The 20,732-nt window shown below is 34.8% G+C and overlaps 1 pseudogene; it reads right to left on the bottom strand.

The window, feature by feature from the left end:
* The window catches only part of LOC149806146 (acidic mammalian chitinase-like), a 28,925-nt pseudogene extending 8,614 nt beyond the window's left edge, over positions 1-20,311 (bottom strand).
* Between the last annotated feature and the right edge of the window lie 421 nt (positions 20,312-20,732).

Raw genomic sequence — 20,732 nt, 5'->3', positions numbered from 1 at the left:
TATAGGAAGGTAATGCTTTGCTTTGGTTGGCAAATACAAACACCATATTAAATCCTGTATAAATAGATATTCATCTCAATAATAAAGATTATTAAAATTTGTTCTGAAGCCATCATATCATTGCATTGTACAGACAACGTTATGGCTGACCCTTTGCATATAAGTTTGCCAAATATGCGGGCAAAATGGATTTTAAAAAGAAATCTTTGTTGGTATTGTTAGTAAAATCAAGGATTTAAATTATATGTATTAATTTTCAAATACGACACAAGAGCAGAATGAATCCAAGAATTTCTTCCCCACTTTGAAATTTCCCCAGATGTGCATATTTCATAGATAACCTTAACAAGTTCCGTAAAACGTTGCTTATCCACCGGTGGACTTCCTCTGTTTGCCGGATACTCCCAGTCAAGGTCAAGACCATCGAAATTCCGGTCCCTGAGAAATTTCGCCGAAGTTACTGCAAATTCTCGACGTGAAGCGGCCGTGGACACCATACTTGTAAACGGTTCGGAACCCATGTTCCAGCCACCAACAGCCAGCAAAGTTTTGATGGAGGGATTTTTGGACTTAACGGCATTGAATCTATCAAACCTGAAGAAGTAGTATAGAATATGTATTGGTTTTTATGCATACATACATACATACATGCATACATGCACACACACACACACACACATACATACATACATACATACATACATACATACATACATATTGCTACATATTCAATATTAGTCATTTAATTAAAAGAATATGCAAAAACGCTGAATGGCTTGAGATATATGTGCACTGCATAAATTACTTCTTCGTTAACGGAGATATTAGACAATGGCTTAAGGCAATCGCTTGTTAATCTCACGTGGTATGTCATTGGGAAACAAAATCGCTTTGATATTTAATGGGCATCACCGACAGAGAATAAGGAAGCCTTATCATTACAGATATGGAAAGTCACATTTTAAGGCACCATTTATTTTTACTCGTGATGTGAGGGCGACGGTAAAACCACGTTGCGTTATTTATCACACAGACACACAAGTGAACACAACAGTTTACACGTTTGGAACAATAAATGTTAGCATTTTGTAATAGTCAATACTATTATCCGTAATGACGAATTCCACATTAAAGACAAAGAACAAAATAACAGCATTTAATTACAATACCTATGACGGGGATCTGATACAGATGAAAAAGACGAATGAATTCGGATGCAGGTATCAGAACATTAGCGCCATACTGAATGCCAGACTGAGAAAACAATTAGGAGCTGACATTGCTGTACTATTTGCTATGACCTAGTTAATTATATTGTATCTTATGGCACCATATAGAGCTTCGTCGTATCATGCTTTACATCCGAGAAGGAAGGATATTAATGAATTTACATTGCCAGAAACGGTGGTGGAAACACCTACTGCCACTACTTGCTACTACTTATAATAATAATAATAGTAATAATAATAATAATAATAATAATAATAACAAATTAGTATCTCTAGAGGACAAACAAGAAACTGATATGAAAGAAATTGATGCACGATCAGTTAAACAGAGCAGTTTTGGATTTGAGGTGTTGTGTTTTTCTTTTCTTTCTTCTGTTTCAGTCAAAGTCGCCATATTTTCCCATCGGTAGTAGCCACATTTGTCCTTATGATCACATTTGCTGTCAGTCCATCAATGATTTGACTGAAAGCACAGTAAAGTTTCTCAGTGAGTTAAAATGGCTGGCGAGTTTTGTGTTGACCTTGTTTCTGACATGATTTTTGTGATTGTTCATTCTATTCCTAAAGTCAACGGACTATCAACATGTTGGCTGGCTTAAATAATGTGCGTCAGTACGTAAATGACGTTTATACAGGCAATATTGCCTGTAAGGACGCAAATCACGTGCCTGCTGACGCATATTAAACCATAGGTGATAGTTGTAAATGACTCATGTTGATGAGCTGTTAAACGTAGTAGTCTCGGGCAAATGCATGCTGACTAGACAACGTTCATCTTTAAAACTAATTACGGCCCTGTTTGCGGTCGGTGATTCGAGTACAACTGGACACGCAATCGATATTCTGTATGAGTTCTGTCTGTTCAGTTACAGACCATGGGTGGTTGTTTCAATACCTCGTTTAGACATACAGAGTGGACATCCCCATATATTTAATAAGATCACCTTCGTTACGTTGTATATTGACTTTTCCTTTGTGATCTATAGTACCACCATTGTTTCGTAGCATAAAAGAATTACTTACATGCCCTTCATCCAGCTAGTCGTTTCGTCGTTCCATTCAAAAGCCTGCAACTGACTGCTATTCAGCTTGGCGAAAGCGTAAATAATGTGAGAACAAAGACTGGGGTCTACGTCCTCTGGCATGAATTTTCCTTGCCCTGGGCGATACTGGGCCCAGTTCGAGTAGTAACATACTCTGTTGTATGCTGTAATAATAATAAATAAATAAATAAATAAATAAATAAATAAATAAATAAATAATCCATCTTTTAAAGTGGAAATGATTTATGACCACATTAGGTATCTAACATGGAGTATATTGGCATAGCTATTGAAAACCGATGACAATCGCGTTACTATCTCTTTGAAAGCTAAGGAATTTATGGAGACCAAATGAGTTGATAGTGGCAATTAGAAAGATGATTGTGATACACTTCAACAACAATTATTTATTTTACATAAAGAAACATTTTAAAATCTACCCGTACCATTGTGTTATCGATCAGCAGACACGTGACGACAAAATATTTAAGCTGATATAGCAGGATTGTCAGAGAAACAAAATCTTGTGTTAAATGATATTATTTGAGTTCCTGTCAGCGTTGTTGAGAGCGCGTTAATTATGGACAAAACTTCATGGATGGTAGGATACGCAATAACAATTCATTCATCGGAAGGATTAACCATCTCTGATACAAATGTGTGGATCGTCGATGGTCGTATCGAATGGTCAAAATTAGTTTATCTCGCAGTATCTCGAGTCAGGAGAATATCTCAATTGCGGAGAGTAATCATAGACTTCACAAAAACTAATAATCAAATTCAGGAAAATAACGATGATATAGTAAGAACAAATATTAGTTATAAACAGTTGACAAAATAAAATCAGCGCGACTATAATCTCGATGTTGAATTTATAATGACGCTGAAACAACATCAAAATAATCATTGTGCAAGCTGTAACACAGTAATGTTGTGGCAGTATTCAAATAATAATCCAATACAATTTACCGTAGACAGAATTAATAGCAGTCTTGGTCACACACGAGAAAATGTGATGCTGACCTCTCCTGAATGTAATCGACGTCGAGGTGCTAGTTTACAAAGGTTAATGCGGTGGTAATTGTGTGTCTTCAGAAATTACTTGTAATTGTCCACGTACAAATCTACGCTGAGGAGCTGTTGAATCTAGCCTGTAGATTGCAGGTCTACCAGTAGATTCTTATCACGCTAGAACTTGTATGTGTCATCACACTCCAAATAGCATCAGGCGCTCTTATTTTACCATCTTCAAGTTCACCGGGCTCATGTCAATATCTTCCAGTAACATTACCCAATACTGGTTGTTTTGAAAAGTTATGTCGTTGTATTGGTATATGTTTCTTTGTAATCGGATTAACGGGTTTCATAGAAATGACACTAGTAATTTCATTACTTAATGCAGCTATCACACTTGGTAATCTTTCACCCCATTCGCGAGATCTCATATCTTTCCGAACTATGTCCTTTGCATATTGATATACAAATAACCGCTCAGCAAGTGTTCGATTATATCGTTCAACAATTGCCTGATCACGATTAATTGTATCGTCTGATTTGGACATTATGTTTTGCATCAGAAATGATAGTGCACCAAGTAATTCCTTGCCAGGATCAACCGGAAGTAACTCTGGCCATCACCAGGGTCCTCGTTGATAAATTCGTTCAAAATCAGATACAACTTCAGCTGCTGTTTTAGTTGAAGCTGTTTCTACTTCCTTATACCTATTTCTTGCAACGTCAACAACAGTTAACATGTATTTGTATGTACGTGATTGACGTCTATCAATTTTGATAGTATCATGTAGTAAAAATAAAATATCTGCTTGATGAACTTCATTAGGAGTGCTGACATCACAATGTGCATGCTAAAAAATTTAGGTGGTGGTAGATACTGGGGCTATATTGCCTGTCGTGCTAACCAATTTGCAGCAACATAACGTGTAACATTTGCTGCATCAGCGAGTTTACTAATCGCTGCTCTACCCGCCCAATACTGGGGTATAATTAATCGATTCCATTATTTTATAATAATTCGTTGTTTACCTTTCATCGCAGATCTTACCAACCAATTAGATAATGATTCTCTGAAAGATTTATCTTTTTATGAAATTTAACTTACGAATCAACTTGACATCTGCAATATGTCGTTGTTATAAATCTATATTTTTATAAGCTACATCATGAACGTGGCATGCTTGGTCAATTGCATTTATTGGATATTCTCCAGGTCTCGCTCGTCAAGTCGGATATCAAATCGAGTTCCAGGACCACAATCATTATATCCTGGAAGATGATTTTGTCCTGGATATTTAGTCCGTTGGAGTTTCTGGTAATTTTCCTAATAACCACCTGTTTTCATACGAGATGAAATAAATTTATATTTATTTGTACATTTCACACAATATTATTATTACTGATTTTATCACCGATATCGATGAAGCCCCGTCTGTAGATGACCTTGATGGATTTATTAATTACTCTTGTAGATTACGATGATGTAATGATGGACAAACAATCAAATCCAGCTAGAATATTTTCTCGAGTCAGGCATGAAATCACCGATGATATATACGTTACTTAGCGATATACACAAATACCAAAAGTGATGAGAGATAACTGCAATCTTTTAGTTGTGTATAACGGAGTCGATACACATATTCTGCAAAATATTCATCAGACTTGGTGTTCAGGATATATGAACATAATTAAATTTAGAAACTTTTTTTTCAAAAGCACAATCTACTCCACACGGATTTATAACAATAAATTTACATGATCCTCGATCGCGATATCGTATAGGTCTTGATAAAATATCTGATTGAGAGACTGATATAATAATGATTTAATTACTCACACATTTATAGCAACAGAGAGGGTGCGACCACGAATAAGTGTCACGGTGGGTAAACGAAAACATTATACAAATTTTGAAGAGAAAAAAACACAGACGACTGCGATAAAGTAGCAAAATAAAGTGTACCAATTAGAGAAACTTTCGGTTTTAGTTAGAGGCTTCGTTTTCATTTTTCGTAGAAAACATTATTTTCCAAAAAGGGACCTTTCAGCAAGTGCTCTGTTCAACTTATCTGCTGTTTGTTTTGTATCCTCATTGTACTGCTGCAATACATGTATACTTCTGAAGTTATCACTTTGTCATATCGCCTGTATAATGTCCGTCCAAAGGCTAACATCGTACGCATTGATCTACCTGCAAATTATGCACAGGACGATTTAGGTTGAGATGTTCTTAGTTGTGTGCGCGTTATAAGCCGGTGTGCGGTATGCCACCCCCACCCCAAACAAACACATACGTGTGGCTGTCTCTCCTCTTTCACCTATAGACATACGTTCACGTGAAATCAAAATTGTAAATTCGAGATAAAGAAAGCGAAACGTTCATAAGGATTCAGATAATGACAGTAGGCACATGCTCTAGAAATCTAACATAAAACAGATTTGACATCGTAACAGTAATTCAAACTTTTGTTGTTGTATAGCGTATTAAACATTATGCGAAGTTGCTAACCCCGAAATCAGGCAAATTACACCGACATTTTGTAATTAAATGCTGACGCAATGTGTGTGTTCCAGACATCTTCTCGCCTACATGTAAAAAGAGCTTTTATTTCCCAAATTTACAAGTACATATGGGTTCGGCAGGATTGGTTTGACGAGATTAACAACTTTATTTAATGCATCAAAATTCATTACAGTAATTTTCATACTAAATATCAGCCGTTTATTTATATTTTGTTCAAGTTATTTTACAGGTGTGTAGTATGATGACCATGTATTTCTGATTTCAATTAGACTGATCGATGTTTAAAATTCACGATATGCCACAATACCGATGTCTGTTTATACAAGATACTTAAACTTATGCAATCAATTACACGTGACACAGGCATCATAAACAAATGATGTCAAAACGCCACCACGATGGTTGGCAAAGACAGTAACATGATTATGGTGATTTTCAATATGACTCTGACCTTTAATAAATGATTCAAATTCATTCTATAAATTTCATTCAGGAAGTTTTAGACAATATTTCCATAGATGTGATCAATAAATCCGAGATTATTTATCCTGCATTTAACACTTCTTCACATGTTTCGACCCAATAAATGTCATGACTGCTATTGATGCTGCTGCTACTAACGCTTCAATGTAAAATGTATTCGATATTAACAATTCTATTTAAAGGGTTAACGAAAGTTTAACAGGATCTCAGAATGCATCAAACAATTGATATTTTGAGGAAATGTCATTGTCTTTCCTAAGCCATTATTTAATAACAGTTTTACATCGACCTATGACAGAGTATCTAAATTCTTCATCCATTTCGTGGCATATATGTACCCGGCATATTTGCCTCTCTCTCTCTCTCTCTCTCTCTCTCTCTCTCTTTATTTAATTTAAGATCATAGAGTCTGAAGGAAAAAAAATTGGTTCCACTCGTCCAGGATAGGAATTTCTAATGTATCAGAGAAATTTAAATTCACTTTTTCTTCTTCCCAGATTTTTTAGTTCCACATATTTTTGTAAAAAATCTTTAGTGAAACCAATAATCTTTCAAAATGTCATTTAACGTGGAGAACGTTATTTTAAATCCTGCCCAGGAAGGATAGAGTCCCTGAAAAGGATGAGTTGCCTGAGATTTCAGGCAATATTATCTTTCTGACCCAACGCTTCTTTAACGAAGTAAAACATAAAGTATAGTTTGGCTATTTCTTTAGTGGAGAATTGTTTTACTTCTTAATATTGCTTTGAGTTTGATTAGTAACTCTGTATCTGATTGAAAAGGGAAACTAAAAGAATTGCAGTTAAAAACCAGATGGAATTAGATTTGAGACACCTTCATCTTCAGAGGAGACGCAAATACAAATCCGTAAGCAGAAATAGTAAAAGGACAAGGCGGGAGGGGGGGGGGTAAAGATAAACAGGGAAGAGAGGCAAAAGTATATGCAAAGAAAGAAAGATGAAAGATAAATGCAAATGAAACAAGAATAAATGCAATTTAGATTAAAATAATTATAAATGGCAAGCGGAATGCATATCCACTTACCCACAAGTTCCTGTTTTGATGTTACAATAACTATTTGGCTAGTATCTACTAATTAAGAAAGGGAAGTTGGATCAATATTTTCTTCCTTTTCAGAAAATTACTGAAAATTTGCAATGGCCAAGATCATTAAACTTTATTATTACAAAGTGTACATATTGACAAAGCTCGTTAAGTCTACACTTCACTGTCGGTGCAACAATGTGCTAATTATAATATGGTCAAGGAATGTAACTTCAAGGGTAAAACGTTTGAACCTGTGGCACATCACACAACAGTTAAGTTCATCTTGTATACCAAAGTGTATTTTGTAATACTATAAAACATTTGAACTCATTTATTTCTTTGCTTAGGTTTCTTCGTGAGCATTAAGGCGTGTCTCGATTCGTTACACACATTTCATAAAATATTCTTTAATTTCTGTAAAGTCTGCTTGATTATATCATAATCGATTATGCTAAGTAGTATTGATGGCAAGAACAGAACGTGCAATACAATGATTATGTCATATTCCATTATACTAAGCATTATGGATGGCAAGATCAGGATGTGCAATATCATGATTATGTCATATTCGATAATACTAAACCTTATGGGTGGCAAGATCAGAACGTGCAATATCATGATTATGTCATATTCGATTATACTAAGCATTATGCATGGCAAGATCAGGACGTGCAATATCATGATTATGTCATATTCCATTATACTAAGCATTATGGGCCGCAAGATCAGAATGTGCAATATCATGATTATGTCATATTCGATTATACAAAGCATAATGGGTTGCAAGATCAGAACGTGCAATATCATGATTATGTCATATTCAATTATACTAAGCATTATGGATGGCAAGATCAGGACGTGCAATATCATGCACGGGGACTTATTAGTGTTTGTAATTTACTATTCTTTAAAGTTTCAAAGCACGGCACAATTTTATAGCTATATTTGGAAATAGCACAGAAATATATTTTAAAAAATTCTTTATAATAAGTAACTATTTATCTACATTCTTTTATTAAAATAATGTATGTATGTATATATGTATGTATGTATGTATGTATGTATGTATGTGGAGGAATTGAAAATTCTAAGATAGGAAATTTACAAATGCGTGGAATAATAATTGGTGCTGTACCAGAAAAAAATTGCAAGACCAATAATAGGAAAGGCAAAATTAGATACCTAAAATATTTATATTATTGCATCATATAGAGTAGAACGAGATGATATTAAGCTAAAACATAATCCAAAAGACCTGAAACAATTATCCAATGGACGCATAAAGAAAGATACTGTTGCACGGACATTGATATTAAACAATAAAAGGAGATTTTGCTTGAACATGATATGAAAGAAAATTTAAAGTTCTTTAGTTAATATTTAGCGATGTTTTGTTAGCCTGCCATGATCAAGTTGCCTACGTTTTTCTTTTTATGAAAAAAGACGACATATATACACTGATAGCAACTCTAAACAACACTGGCCCTGATTCATACGAACTTTGCAACTATTGCAAAAACACCAACTGGAGCTAAAGTTTGGATAGCTGTTTAAAAAATAAAAAAATATAAAAAAACAAAACAAACACTTACGGTGGTGTTGTGACGATGTGCGCAGGCGGTGCTGTGTAACTATGTGTCTTGTCGAGTGGCCAAGAGCGTTGTTAATAGCAGTCAATAGAGGGTATTTGCCCTGACCGCATACGTTGGCAAAATCATCCAAATTAAGTGCCCAGACCATAATTCCACCAAAGTCATTTTGCTTGATCCACTCAACCTAAAAATTGATATGTATATGAAAGAAAGTATCTGCCACAATCAACCATAACATTTGTATGCTGATGTGTTCGTCCTGCTAACAAAACAAAAATAAATTAATGCTTCTTATGTGGTGAAAATTGCCTACAATTTAGGTCTCTTAATTCATCTTTTCCAGGGCTTGGATAAACAGAAACGGAAATGATGATGTAATGATTCAGAAATTATTCAATTTCGCATTGTTTTTAGTGATTAACAGCATCTGATTGACATATATATTGAAGGGCAATAATTTAAAATAAGATCTTGACATATCAAACCTTGATTTGTAAACTGTCAGGGTTGTCATACACGATCAACTGATCGCCTTTTACCATACAGGGCACTTGCTGATCATTGATGTAGCGTGTTTGGCCCACAGATACTTTCATCTGGCAAATCTGAAACGGAAAATTAAAAAAATAGCTCAGAGAGAGAGAGAGAGAGGTCGCATTGAAATGACTGGAAAAAATCTTAAACCATTAAAATCCAAAGTTTTAACATAAGTACAATTGTTTTTGTTTTAATGCAGGGAGTTTTGGGACTTGCTTCTCTCTCTCTCTCTTTCGAACTAATAAATTATATTTTTCTCTCAAAGAAGGATGAAATTAAAGCAAGGAAGACGGTTAGTCAAGAACTAAGTAGAACGTGAAGAGAAGTCTGGTTATGAAGGAAGGAGGCAGTCAAGAAAATACTGGATATCTGCGAGGTGAATGGATATAAACCAAAAGTTTAGAAAAAGAAATTAAAAGGAAGAGAGGTGCAATAAAAATTACAATGAGAAAGACACTGGATATGAAGGAAGAAATGCAAATTAAGAGATGCGAAAATGTGAAAAAAAAAATTTATAGAGAAAGAAGGAGGTAGGTGGAACTTGTAAAGTTGATAATGAATGATGGCGAATTTGCAAAAGAGGAAAAGATGCACAAAAATAGATCGCCAATAAAAAATGGTTACCAAAAATAGGAAGGAATATGATGAGTGAAGGAGAAAAAGAAGAAAAGAAGAAAAAGTCAAAACATCATATAAGTACAGCAAGCATTATGAAGTAATTTCACTACTCTTCGATCGATTATGCTAGGGTTAATGACGATAATGAATATGAACAATATTATGCCTATTGTTGATGAATCGTTGACTATCTACTTTGCTTTACTAGTAAATCTTTCATTATAAGGATATATTGTCCAGTAATATAGTTTTGTCTTTAACTAAATCCAACAAGGATTCCCTAGCCAGCAACTGATGAAAAGCGAAATTTTGATTTCAGTTGTTTGAAACTGTTAACATACAGTGTTAAGTAATTTGATCTGCATTAAAAGCAACAATAATTAGCAGAATCCGGAACAAATTAATCTTCAAACGAACAGACAGACAGACATTTAATGCTTTCATTAAGGATCGTCAACATTGTTCAAAATGTATGACACAGAAAGATATTTTCCAGATGACGTTTTATGTCTTCACATTTTCCTTACTTGACATCTGTCACCATTCCTTATATCATCTTCTTAAATGATTATTTAAACAGTCAAAACTGATTTCATTCAATTTTGAACAATTGACAAAAGACATAATGTATTTTACGCATACATGTTTCAAAGTATATACCAGGATTATTATATTCCTATGCAACTGACTAATAACGTGTTTAAACATATTTATAATAATGACTGACATGTTTAAACATATCTAATAGAATGACGGACACGAAAGTCATCTGACCCAAAAGATGATTGACACATTTTTGAAGGAATATGGCTGAAGAATAGTGACACATTTATTCGAAAGCTACACCAAATCTAACCTCATAGTATGACAGGAATCCACCTTTCCTGGTGAAGTGTCCCGCTTCTCCCATCCTAGCGGAGGCCATTATGTCATTGTTAGAAGGATTAGACAGTGTAAAAGATCGGCCATACAAGCCCAGTCCGATATTCAACTTGTTCTTTGGGCAACCGGTCTGGTGCCAATAATTTGATACCCAAGTCTGAAACGTAAACAAATCAATTAGATATCTGGTAAAATGGATGAGGAGGGATCTGAGGTCAAATCATTTATTCTTTTGAAAGAGAAGGTAAGTTAGAAAAGTATATGTCCTGTATTGAGCAAATTTGATACACAATGACTAGCTTTTCTTGATTGAGAATTCGATAAAACTAAAATTTACTAAAAGCAACTTTATTAAAAATAAAAGCATTCTTTTTAAATTAAAGCAATTTCATTTTCTTATACTCAAAAAGAAATCAGCAGCAAAATTAGCTAAGAAGCTGAATGATCTGCATCAATGTGCGGAGTATACTAATTTCAGAAGGCATTTCGGTCATTTCAATGACATTATTCCCAAAATCAATGAAAAAAAAAATATGCCTAATTGGATTGAGTGACACGCTAACATTTGGAGCAGAACTTAATTATTGTCTGCTATTGGAGCCTGCAGGCATAGGTGGTCATCCAAATGACATTTCAGTTGCCTAAAAAGGCGGTAATCGCAGACTGGTACATAATACAAGTGTTTCATGAGTATTTATACCAAGGATTATGTGGTGACACGCTTGCATGTCTACGAGGTCATGTGATGTCAATCTACATTAGATTCGGAATTTTTCATGAGGTTCCATGTGCATTGACTCATTATTATGGCATTTAAATGGTTAGGATTTGCATTGTGGAATTTGTGCAATAATATCACGTGTCATTAGGCATGTAACGTTTAATACACGTATAAATGATGCAACACTAACCCGTTCCATTACAAGTATCATGCAACTATTTTAATTCGTTCTATGATATCATACAAGTTACTTTAAAATAATAAAAATAAAAAACTCGACTAATTCGTTCTCTTCCTTAATATGTAGATCATTTCCTGGCACATACAATGGTAAAGAGAACATAATGTTCTTCCTCGTCCAAATGTTCAGTCACACTTTACACAAGCATTGTACTAGGGTACTACAATGAAGAACTATAAACAGCTTCCAATGTTTGACCAAGTTTGAAAGTATTTAGTATCAATCCGAGCTTGGAGCACGCTAAAAAGTAAGGATAAACAAGCACCATTTATTTGTACACGCGTTGTGGTGGCGACGGTAAAACCTCGTTGAGTAATTTACATCATACTTACCAAGTAGGCTTGTATATGACTAAAGTTAGGCTTCGTTTACAATTTCTCTTTGAAAGGTAATCCGATCTGTTCACTAATGTTTATCGACATACGAATTTGCTTAGAAATTAAAAATCTGTTCCGCTCAACGATGATAACAAAACAAATATCCCAACTTAAATTTATCTCACATTTGCTCATCATATAATCAATGTTCCTGCTTCAAAGAGATTACCCGAACTACTTCTTCTTTGCCTCCCTCACCCAGCTCAGGCACTATTTGTTTACAATTTCCTTCTTTGTAAACCCAACAAAGAATTGAATATATGGGAGCCTTTAAACTGTTTACAAAGCTATTACTGTTAAACAATTGTCTCTCTTAAAACTTTTAATGATTGTTGTTAGATATAATCATGACTCACAAGGTTAAGGTAGCGCCCATGCCCGGTTTCCCCGGCATGAGGAAACAGTGGGCTATCATGTCCGGTGCGATCCTCCCAGGTTTCATGTAGGTCATAGGTCTTTATACTTAAAAAATCTAGATATCTGAAATGAAAAGATTATGATACACATTGTGAGTGTGTGTGTGTGTGCGGGGGGGGGGGGGGGGGGCCAGAGAGAGATAGTTTAAATGAATGCCTTGAAGAACTGAAATTATTTCAAATTGTAACGTCCTAGTACTGCTTTCAAGATGTCAAGTCCAGTATATATACGTCTTATAGAAGACCATGAAATAACGTTTATCGTCTATAATGCATAACAAATGTCTGTTAATATTATTAATTTCTACTAACCAATATTATATATAATAACACTTTCATTCTACATCCTCTACGTATGTATACATACTTAGGACCACTTCCTAACAGAAACCATCTTTGTTAAAATCAATTTTCTATATACTAAATCAAACGTGAAATTAGTCCATCCCTGAAAAAAGACAATTTTCATCAGCCCCATTGGTTGCCCAGATTGGAAGTGTGTGTGTGTGTGTGTGTGTGTTGGATTGCATTTGTATGTCTACGTTATATACTTAGTGCAGGTGTGTTAGAAAGGCATTGTCGTTGGTCGGTCATTACACACCTACAGATATCAGGCACGTCGTATGCTGTATCTATTGTGGATTTCCTAGCATCAACAGCTGCTGTCAGAAGAAGAGGCGGTTTGCCGGTCTGGCGGGCATCTTCGTCAAACACTCTTTTCAATTCCTATACAAAATATTAAATCATTAGACAGCGGAAACGGAAATTGACTGATTTTACCTTTCTAGAAATGGGGCAACGGATGTAATCAAGGTTAAGTACGTTATCAAAGATCCTTTGTAGATTTTGTTGCCTTTCCACAAGGCTTTAAATTTAAAGAAAAGGTTTTTCTTGGTACTCCATATTATGAAGTAAATAATTCTGAATATGAATATATTAACTTAAATTATAACAAAACAAAACTAACATACTTTGTCCTTATTTTTAATCCTGTTAGATAGGGGTTGTGTTTGGTTGGAGAGTATTTAACAGGAACTGACGTCTAACGTGCAGCTCTCAGATGATTGTTTGTTCTGCACTAATATTTTTTACTCAGCGAACTTAAGAGGTAAATTATGAAATACACCAGCCGATATTTCTTATATAGTGTTTTGGGATTCAAGAAGAGCCATGTCTAAACAGTGAAAATTCGTTTGTGAATTTCATGAAAAGGTTCAATTAGTATAATCTGTGCTATTTCAAGTTCATTTCCTGTGTACATCTGCTGCAGACATCGCAGACGATAAAAATTAAATGTCAATCCATGTAGGTGAGAGACATGCGTTAAGTAACTTTATCTGCATTCTTATAGCGGTAGAGCAAAACATCAGAGCTGATTCAAAGGCAAAGAATAATGTCCGCGTCTTGTTTCCAAGTCAAAATCTCCCGATTTGTCTAGAAGCTATAGCTAGATCACAGTGTATCTAATTTCGCAACAAAGTCATCAACATGGCTTAACGTATTTCATCGTAAACTTCAAAGATGACTCCCTCTGAAAATAACTTCATTGTTTCCGACGAATTGCACAAATATTTTTTTGCCAGTTGACATTAAACTGAGCCAAACGTGAGTCTTTGTATACTTAGAATCTATGACACTGGTTTGCATGATTAAACAACATGTGATCATAATTTATGATAGCACTAAAGGTAAATAACTAAAAAAAACTATTATTACAAATTTATCTTGAAAGTAGCAGCGGCTACTTTATTCACTGTATAATTCCCAACTCCAGGCAACCCTGGCTGCTTACCTGCTGTATATATAACATTTCAGAGAAGCAAATTGCTCAAAGCCCTAGACTGATTACATTAATTAGCACATGCCTAAGTTGAATAAATAACTGATTTGTCGGTTTATTTTAACGAGATGAGTGAAATGAGAAGAAACAGTACACAGGTAGTCCCTGCAATATAAATAGTACACCATCAGTCACTGCAATAGAAAACGTAAACAGGCAGTCCGTGCAATATGATCCTGTTTTAATAAAGAATTTCTTTAATTTTTGCTTTTATCGGAAACATAAGTTTGCGTTTGAAAGCTATGTTGTTGTTATAGAAATGCAGTGCTTTGCTTTGGCTTGGCAAATACAAACACCGCATTAAATCTGATATGAATAGATCTTCATATGAATAATAAAAAATATTAAAATTTGTTGTTCTGAAGCTATCATATCATTTTATTGTACAGAAAACGTTATGGCTGACCCTTTGCATATGACTTTACCAAATATAGCGGCCAAAGGACTTCTAAAATGTTTGAAGGGATTGGAAATGTGATAACGGAAGTAAATTATATGAATTCCCTTTCTTAGACACATTTTTGGACACCAATGATAATGCTGTAAGAGCAGAAACATTGTAAGAATTTCTCGTCTACTTTATTTTCCTAGATGTGCATTTATCATAGATGACCTTAACAAGTTCCGTAAAACGCTGCTTATCCTCTGGTGGACTTCCTCTATTTGCCGGATACGCCAAGTGAAGGTCAAGACCATCGAAATTCCTGTCCCTGAGAAACTTTACTGAGGAAATAGCAAATTCATGACGCGAAGCATTCGTGGACACCATACTGCTAAACTGTCCGGATCCCATGTTCCCGCCACCAACAGCCAACAAAGTTCTGATGGAGGGATTTTTGGACTTAATGTCATTGAATCTATCAAACCTGAAGAAATAGTGCAGAAGATTTTTAGTTTTTATTCATGTGATTTTCAAATAATGCATGAATACATGTTTAATAATAGTCACCGAAAGGTAAAAATAAATAAATATGCAATATGGCTGAAAATCCTGTGATTTATGTCTACTGTAAAAATTTCTTCTTCATAAAAGGAAACATTAATACAGTACCTTAAGGCAATTGCTTGCAAATCTCACATGGCATGTCATACATAAAGATACGTGGTATGTCATGCATAAAGACACGTGGTATGTCATACATAAAGACACGTGGTATGTCATGCATAAAAACACGTGGTATGTCATAAGGAAGCAAAAGTGCATTGATATTTAATTGGCGTCAGCAACAGAGAATGAAGAAGCATTTTCGATATATGTAATGTAAATCACATTTAATCCTAACTTCATTATTCAACTAGTTTTTATTGCAAGCTTACGGTATTGGCCACAAAAGGCTTAAGTTAACTTGGAAAGCTAATTTTCTCTTTACATTCATTTTCCGACGTATTTTGGTTTACCAAACACAAATAGAAGAGAAATGGGACACCAAAATTCGTTTCAATAGTTGTTAGAACGTTGACCGAAAGTAGCCAAAGGTCTTCCAAAGATATTAGGGAAAATACTCCGCGATGACCATTATCAATCAGATGTTGTTTAGCAACATTTTAACAGAATCAATTTAATTATAAGGGTGAGCTTGTAATGTTTCAAACCAAATCATCCTGCCGAACAACTAAACAAGCACGATTGTATCTGCGGTTTGAGACTGTACTAATAAACGTCAAGAAAAAAATCTGGAAGACTAAGTAGTATGAACACATTTGAGATGTGAGCAAATAAAGTAAAGCTTGAAGTTTTGTGTTTTCAGGCTATATTACTTAGAAATTGTATGAAAAATCAATCAACCCGTAAACTTCGGGAAAGAGAATATGTTACTATTCCCACGTATTTTTACGTGTCAGGGATACAGTGAAACTCTGTGTTTCCGTCCGTCTGTCCATCCGTACTTCGTTCGTCTATCAGTTCGTATGTTAGTTACGACTTCTCATTGACCGCACGGTGGAAATTCGTGAAATTTTTGGGGTTTTTTTACTCCCTGGGTAACCATCTACGAGACGGACGCCATCATTTGTTCCGTTCAAGGTGTCGGCTGTCAGTGTTCAAATATTACATAAGAAACAAATCTAATTTCTTAACAAACTTTAGATAATGATGTTTCGTGTACGTGACGGTGTTTGCATTGGCCCCTGACTCAATGTTTGTAGGTAAGGATGGGGAATGTGCTGCGGTGATGCATTTGCAGTTGCTATAATTTCAGGCATAAATGCCAAAACACCCTATAGATGAATATTATGAGTGTTTAAAAATGAACCCTCTCTTTAAAGATCGTGTACCTTGCGAATAGAGTAACATATTTTCCAATCAATCGGAAAAACTTTGGAAAGACACTGAAAACTGGAATATAATCAGGCTCCATTTTTAAGAAACTCCTTGAGCACAAACCCCAACCTGGAGCCCACAGTCTACACACACAGACAAGAGCGCGCACAACTGATACGCATGGAACAATAAATTGTTCCATTTTGGTATGGAGAGGACTAATTATCCAACAATAATGAAGAAGTCCTAATTAAAGAAATAGAACAAACTAACATGAATAATTACAAACCTAAGACTGGGATCTATTACAGATGAAAAGGACAGTTGAATCTGATTGCAAGTTGTCAGTACAATAGAACTATACACAATGTCAGACTGGGAGAACATTTTCTGATCTGATATTTCTGTGTTGTTTGTTATGACCTAGAAATCATATATGAAGCCTTGTCGCTAAATATTGTATATCTTTGAAACAAGGATATTATTGTATTTACATTACAAAGGAAGGTATTTGAAACATGCAATAATAATAATAATAATAATAATAATACATTGGTATCATTTGAGACCAGCGAGGCTGATTATACTGATAGAAAAGAAACTGGCGCCTGATCTATTAAACAGAGCACATTTAGATTTAAGTTTTTCGTTCAAATCAGATTCGCCATATGTATCCATTGACATTATCCAATATTTGTCTCTATGTCCACAATCATTCTCAATCCATATACGATTTGACTGGATGGACAGCATTTCTTGGGACTAGACAAAGTGTTCAACTGAGTAAAACTGGCAGGCGTGTTTTGTGTTGACCTTGTTTCTGACATGGTTTTTGTTATTGGTTATTCTTTTCCTAAAGCCAGCTGTTTAGTAGTCAACGTCTAAATACCGCACGTCAGAATATAAATGACGTTTATACAGGAAATATTGCACGTCAGGGCGTAAATGACGTCCATACTGGCGCATCTTAACCCATAGATGACATTTGTAAGTAACTCATGTTGATGAGCTGTTAAACGTAGTAGTCTCGGGCTGACTAGACAACGTCCATCTTTAAATCTAAGTATGGCCCTGCTTTTGGTAAGTGAATCGAGTACAACTGTACACACAAAGGATATTCTGTTAAGAGTTCTGTTCGTTCGGTTACAGACCATAGATGTTTGTTTGAAGACAACCTCTAGACGTAAATAATGTACTTTTCCATATATTCTTTAATATCAAATTCGTTTCGTAATATACCTACTTTTCCCATATGATTTACAACATCACCATCAAGCAGTTCCAGTGGCGTAAGTGGTTAGAGCGTCCGCCTCGGATGCGTAAAGTCGCAGGTTTGAAACCCGGCCGAGTCATACCAAATACGTATTAAAAAATGTTACCAGCAGCTGCCTCGCTAGGGCTCAGCATTAAGAGGTTAGGTTAGTGTAAGGTTGGTCGGCCTAGTGTCATGATAATTTTAGTGGGTGGGACATGATGCTACATGTCTGCGGCCTGATACCCCCGTGTTAGACATTACTATAATCTGCCACACCGCAGACATCGTAGCGATATTGCTGGAAAATTTTTAAGGTGGTAGGGGATAGTTTCGTAGATTGGCCCTGTCAAATTTCTTAACTTAAGGCCATGGTGTGACTTGTTCATCTATTATTGTTTACTAATTAAATATATTGATATATTTGTAAATTAGATGTTTCGGGATTGTTTTGTTCTTGAGGCATGTACATCTTATATAGATACTATGCAGCATGTAAATAGTGAAATATCAATAGTCGACATGGAAATAAAGTTTGCCTCCAACATCAGTAAGCAGGTGGCTTCAGGGGAAGTAGATTCTCTCAAAAACGGTTTGGATGACATCTATATTCAATTGGATTAGCCGTTTTAGTACAGAATGTTTTTGCAGAATTATCGCCTAGAGCAGGGGCTTGTGTTTACATCGTGTCAAAGTGACCTTCGGATGTAAAAACTGCAAGTATAAATTTGGGGTTGGGGGTGCATAGACTTATTTTGCTATGAACTGCCATTGACTTCTCTGGTCAAGTAAATAATATTCTTATGCTTTATTTTAATATAGCTCTAAAAGATATGGATTTTATAACCTCACTTGTGTATTTAAAGTTTGTATTGCTTATTATACTAGGTCGGTGAATGCGGCATTACATTTGTGCACAAACCCTTGCACCCTAAAGCTACGTTAAATATCCAATTTACACCCACACACCTCCATCCTTTCTTAGTATAAAACAATTACTTACATGCTCTCCACCCGGCTAGTTGTTTCATCCTTCGACTCAAAGGCCTCCAGCTGATTGCCTTTCAACTTGGCGAAAGCGTAAATAATATGAGAACAAAGATTGGGGTCCATGTCTTCTGGGAGGAATTTCCCTAGCCACGGGCGATACTGGGCCCAGTTCGTGTAGTAGCATACTCTGTTGTATGCTGTAATAATAATAATAATAATAATAATAATAATAATAACAATAATACATCTTTTGACATGGAAATGGTAGAGATATAGAAAACCGAAGACAAATACGTTATTATGTCGTTGGAAACTGAAAGTAGTCTAATTTTGTAAGGTAATGAGGCTACGTCGCATAGAAAAGAAATAAGACTGAAGATAAAGAAATATTCGAATGTGACCAGGAACTTTAAAAAAATAGTATTCTGATATTGAAGTCTTATAAGTTATAAATATTCAACAACATATTTTACATTTTTTTGTGATAGTCGAAATATGTACAGCTTCAAAAGACGTATTTGAATCATTAAAAAATAAGTCATTTGTAGAATGATTGTATTGTCTATTTTAAATGAATGTTTGTTAAAGGTAATCCCAGTTGTCCTCTTTGTTCTACTAAAACTACTGCTGATGTTGATGTTGCTGTTACTACAGCTTCAATGTAAAATATATTTAATATTAACAATCATATTCAATGGGTTAAAGAAAGTAAAAAGGATCTCATAATGAATGTGAGTAAAATAAAACAAGTAGAAAAGACTAAGCACATTTATTAACTCAAGTCCATTGATATACTACATGAAACAATCGATATTTTGAGGAAACGCCACTCTCTTTCTTAAAAAGATAGGATACTGTCATTTTGTATTGTTGGTATGATTTCTTGTAAAGTAGTATCGGACAACGAAGTCATTTTCTTGGTAACAGTATGACACAGACCTATGACAGTATCTAAATTCTTCATCAATTCCGTTGGACACACACACACACACACACACACACACACATATATATATATATATATATATATATATATATATATATATATATATATATATATATATATATATATATATATATATATATCTGTGTGTGTGTGTGACATAAAAGTTCAAATTGTTAGAGTTTTACATTCTAAATCCTCGAAATTTCACATATCACAACTTACTTACCATGAACTCTGACCAGCAGATAAATCATGCAGAGGGCAGTAAATACGAAAGCACGTGCTGATAACTCCATCTGGGAAAAAGATGATACGTTATGATCATACGTTCATAGATGAGCAATGCAAGAACAAATGTAAATACTCTAGCTCAATTAATTTTAAACAGGTCAAACTCTGAAACAGGTAAAGGTAGAATAAGAAATTTACACTGAAAGGTAGCATACCATTATGTTATATTTTTCTTACATCATTCTGTGAGATATCTTGCGATTTGTTTGAACATTATTTTACAAACACAAAATATTTCAACCTATATGCTAACAAAAGGTGAATATTATAGTCATTTGTATTGACTGGGGATTGATCGTGCATTATTGGTTACAATACTGATTTCTATTATTTATGAAGTGCAATGAAGCAACATAGGATGAACTGGAAATGTAGCTAATATTAAGAGGAAGGAGCATGCGAGGACAAAATATGAAACCCATTTAG

The sequence above is a fragment of the Sinohyriopsis cumingii genome, chromosome 2 (assembly GCF_028554795.1).
Source record: "Sinohyriopsis cumingii isolate HCF-2022 chromosome 2, ASM2855479v2, whole genome shotgun sequence".
Taxonomy (NCBI): domain Eukaryota; kingdom Metazoa; phylum Mollusca; class Bivalvia; order Unionida; family Unionidae; genus Sinohyriopsis; species Sinohyriopsis cumingii.
This window is presented reverse-complemented; position numbering and strand designations above follow the sequence as displayed.